This window comes from Anabrus simplex, chromosome 5, assembly GCF_040414725.1.
Source record: "Anabrus simplex isolate iqAnaSimp1 chromosome 5, ASM4041472v1, whole genome shotgun sequence".
NCBI classification, from domain to species: Eukaryota; Metazoa; Arthropoda; class Insecta; order Orthoptera; family Tettigoniidae; genus Anabrus; species Anabrus simplex.
In genome coordinates this window covers 352,042,493-352,047,502 of record NC_090269.1, presented here as the reverse complement: position 1 = coordinate 352,047,502, position 5,010 = coordinate 352,042,493, and positions in this window count along the sequence as shown.

Here is a 5,010-nt window from a genome sequence, read left to right as displayed (position 1 = left end):
GGCCGAGAGAACGCCTTCAAAAAGGAACTACAACTTGCTGTGAGTAATTTCATTGAAAAAAAAATCAACAACATGATTAATTCACCCAAGCCAAATACGTTTGTGTTTATCAGTTTATAAAAGAACATACAAAGTGATACTTAAAAACAATTGCAGTAATGTCCCTATAAGAAAGTGAATACCGATGCTGGTAAAAGAAGACTTAACGAGAGCAAAGCCCGCCTCTGTGGTGTAGTGGTTAGTGTGATTAGCTGCCACCCCCGGAGGTCCGGGTTCGATTCCAGGCTCTGTCACGAAATTTGAAAAGGAGTACGAGGGCTGGAACGGGGTCCACTCAGCCTCGGGAGGTCAACTGAGTAGAGGTGGGTTCGATTCCCACCTCAACCATCCTGGAAGTGGTTATCCGTGGTTTCCCACTTCTCCTCCAGGCAAATGCCGGGATGCTACCTAACTTAAAGCCACGGCCACTTCCTTGTCTATCCCTTCCAATCTTCCCATCCACTCACAAGGCCCCTGTTCAGCATAGCAGGTGAGGCCGCCTAGGCGAGGTACTGGTCATCCTCCCCAGTTGTATCCCCGACCCAGAGTCTGAAGCTCCAGGAAACTGCCCTGGAGGCGATAGAGGTGGGATCCCTCGCTGATGCTGAGGGAAAAGCCAACCCTGGAGGGTAAACAGATTAAGAAAGAAAGAAAGAAAGAAAGAAAGAAAGAAACGAGAGCAAAACTCGTCAAATAAAATAAAGGACTACTGTCCTGCCTAGAATTTGTGAAATCACTTGCTTTTAAATGTCTCCCCACCAGTTTCATTTTAATTTACAATTTTATTTATTTTGCGTCGCAAAAAGCGATAAGGGTCAGTAGAAGTTTCAATATTGGTAGTGGTAGGCGTTGGATCATTGTGAGGGTATCTTACGGATATCCCATTATGAGCAAAATATCTTGTACGGTTACGTACGAGTCGTTCGTGATGGCAAACATGAGGCTGTATGTTTCGTCCCCATTATATCCGTTATTGGTGCGCAGCATCAAGTACGATTATCCATTGTGAGAGTTCTACATCATTATGTGTATACGTGTCATACACACCAGAGAAGTATAGCAGTTCCGTAATGGACTTTGTAGGGTCATCGAGTTCTGTACGTTCATTATCAGATCGCACATTGTAGTGTCTACCTCAAAAAGACTACAAAGGGACATATCAAATAATGTTAGTGAAACATTTAACTTAAAGCTAGGGTACAGTTGGTAAGCTTATCTTCATTACATGCAACGAAAATAATAGTGAAATTGGACAATGCAACAATTTCAGAAAGGCCCAGATTTCTTGGTCATCAGGCTGCTGGCCAATTTCTAAACATGCCAGCCAACTTGGAGTTTACTGAGGAAGGAAACTCTCACCTGGACAGTGAAAACATTGTGATAAGCAATGAGAATGAACGCGTAGATGTGCATGAAGTGGACGAAGCTCACCACTGTGGATAACATTATTGCATGTTATTAACCAAACATAAAGCACAAGCACGGTCAAGTTCTTCTGAATGTTAAAAGGAAAGTTGTAAATATGGCCAGAGAACTCGCACCATAGTCTCTACAAAATGGTTTAGAAAAAGGGCTCCAAGAAACTGCGGAGAAAGAGCGTAATTTCGCAGCTAACGAACGATACCATAAAGGGAATCCAGAGAATGAAATGAACTCGTCACAACGCGCACACTGCAAGTAGCACTGTGAAGAGGAGATGGCCTCCTGCTAATTGAATCGGATAATACGATTACAGCGCTCCTCCGGTTATCTCCGACACTACTCACGGAGGCAAAGTAGTTACGGAGCTTCGGAGGTTAACCGGAGAGCCGCCTCCTGTTCGCACCACTAGTTCCGACTGTACGGACGTATTGGGCTGTAAATTCAAACTTACGCCCATAATGTAGGCACCCTATAAAAGCGTTGCCTACATACACAAAAACTGATCTATATCACTATTATTCCATACAATAGGCTACCCCCTAATAAAGATCGTATAGTCATTCAGAAGAATGAATGCATCCTCGCATTTAATATCTTTTATCAAAAATTTAATTATCATCGACATATAATTCATATAGGAGCTCCCTGGCCGAGGCGGTAAAGACGTGCTCGGTTCGCCCGGAAGGACGTGGGTTCGAATCCCCGTCAGGAAGTCGTAAAATTTAAGAAACGAGATTTCCACTTCCGGAGGTGCATATGGCCCTGAGGTTCACTCAGCCTACACCAAACATGAGTACCAGGTTAATTCCTGGGGGCAAAGGCGGCCGGACGTAGAGCTAACCACTCTACCCCCATCATATGCCGCGGTTAACAATGGTGGAAGCCTTTACCTTCCACTCCTCCAAGGGCCTTCATGGCCTGTACGGAGGTGACTTTGTCTTTTTATATAATTCATATCTCATTTAGATACAAACCGTATAGATACCTACAACAATTGTTTCTCAGAAAAATATACGCCCTACCTGTAAAAAATTTATGTAATACCCTGCGTATTATTATTATTATTATTATTATTATTATTATTATTATTATTATTATTATTATTATTATTATGGAAATTATTCCCATTGCATTGGTGCCAGAATACAGTAGGTTCAATTTACATTTAAATTCGCTTTTAATTTCTAGATATATGTCAAAAGCGCAAAATATGTGACCAAAAATATTGCATGATTAGTTACGAGCTGACGGAAGAGTTCAAGTCTGTAGGCCGTAAGTGCTGCGCTGTAAAACATAGCACAATTGAATCGGAAGATCCGAGTGAAAGTGCACCTCCGCTCCGTTAGGAGCACTAGAAACTTTCACCTGTTCGCTAGAGTATGGATTAAACATAACATTCAATGAACTACTACCGCTACTACTACTATCACCCAAGTTTCCATTCCGTCCTCGATGAGGACGGCAGGCCTCCTAGACGTTAACGGACCGGGCGAGTTGGCCGTGCGGTTAGGAGCGCACAGCTGTGAGCTTGCATCCGGGAGATAGTGGGTTCGAATCCCACTGTCGGCAGCCCTGAAGGTGGTTTTCCGTGGTTTCTCGTTTTCACACCAGGCAAATGCTGGGGCTATACCTTAATTAAGGGCACGACCGCTTCCTTCCCATTCCTAGGCATTCCCTATCCCATCGTCGCCATAAAACCTATGTGTGTCGGTGCGACGTAAAGCAAATAAAAAAGAACGGTAACGCCATCTCTCAGACCAAGGGGATTTTATCCGGCGAAGGAGATGTTCGGGGAAGGTGAGGGGGTTGGCGTCCGTTGCTTATACTAGGAACTGTACCGGCATTCTTCTTAGTGCAGGAGAAAGGAAAACCATGGAAAACCATTATCAGGACTGCCGACGATGGGGACCAGCACAAGAGAATATAATTCTGTCCAATAGCGATGAGGACAGGAGCCAAACAGTTTATGGAAATGGTTCCATCAGACGTACACTCACCCAGCAAAAGGCTGCTCGGTTACGTAGCTATCAGCTTGGTATCTGCAATACCGCTGAATAATTCAAGTATTAACTTAACGGAGGGGCGAGTTTCGCGCAATAATAGCGACAAGTTGTAATTTCCTGTACAAATGCTCGTTCATTTCTCCCGTACCAAGTTCAAATTACGCGCATGTCATTCAGTCGGAGGTTCTCCGGAGGCACCCATTGAAAGCGCCCAGAGCCTCCGCTCCGTTAACAGCGCTAACTACAAGAGTGGGCAATGGCAGGATCTGGACAGTTCCAGTATGTATTACCTCCCTTCCATTTTACCAGGGGCGGTGCGTGAGATTGTTGCAACGTTGCACAACTGCCAATAGTTTTACACTTCATTTATCGTCTTCTCCTCTAATTTTCTAGTTTAATAAACCTGGCGTATATTATAAAATATACTAAAATCAACCAACTTTGGCTGTTCGATGCATTAATACTTCGTAATGAACCAATAAAGGCTGTCGGCTTCGAATTAAACTCAGGGGGTTTGCTTTCCTACGGCAACTCGCAAGCGGGCAGCGCGGCATAATGCAGTTTCAGCAGGCACGATCTTAAGTCTGTACATAGCATCAGGTATAGTTGGGGACAAATCATGACGACCTCGCCTCACACCACTACTTTCCAGCGGCAGCTCGGTGTCTATTAGCGACTTATAGGATTTACTACCTCTACTGCAGCCAGAGTTGCCAAATCGGCTACTGCACTCTACACGAAGAAAGGGTAAATACTACAGAGAGTGATTGACTACTGGCTTCCAGCTCGCTTCTAGGAACTGAGGCCGTCATGTTTTGTCCTCAACTATAGCACACTGGCCAGTATCGGGCCTTGGGTGTTGCATGAGATAGAGAAATTTCAAATGTCCCCGTTAGATTGCACAACTCTGGGGAGATTATTTAATTCCCGCTTTCTCTCCTCTCGCAATGGTAATTCCTTTTCCACGCCACCTTACCTGACCACCCACAGTATTACCAACATTTTGCATCAATGAAAAACAGGAGGCCAAAGGTTCAAATGAGGAAAAAATAACTGTAGTTATACCGTATAATTAGCCTCTGATTTCCTGTGCTTTAATAGCCGGATATGTTTCAGTTTTAATAGGAATGTATTTAATTACTTAATGATAATAGAGTTTCTCATATAAAAATGTGACTAAACATTTTAGTCAAACACCCAGCTTCAGATACCACTCGTCGCCACTGCATTTTACGGCATCTCAGTAGTGGCTTACGGTATTCAATTTAAAAGAAAACACAGGAACCGACAGCGAAAAGTGATATATGTTTCCAGCAGTGACAGAATACATGTTGAAGAAACGTTGAAATCTGCCGGTTTCTTTCAAACGCAGACATCTCAATTAAGCCCGAACTTAAGTTCAGACTATGTTATCAATACAGATCAATACAGATGTGAGATGTACCTTATCGCATGAAGGTGAAAGAAGAGTGTCAGTGTACAATGGCGACAAGAATAAAGTTACGCATTCCTACACAACCCAATATGCTGTTATTATTTCTGGCCA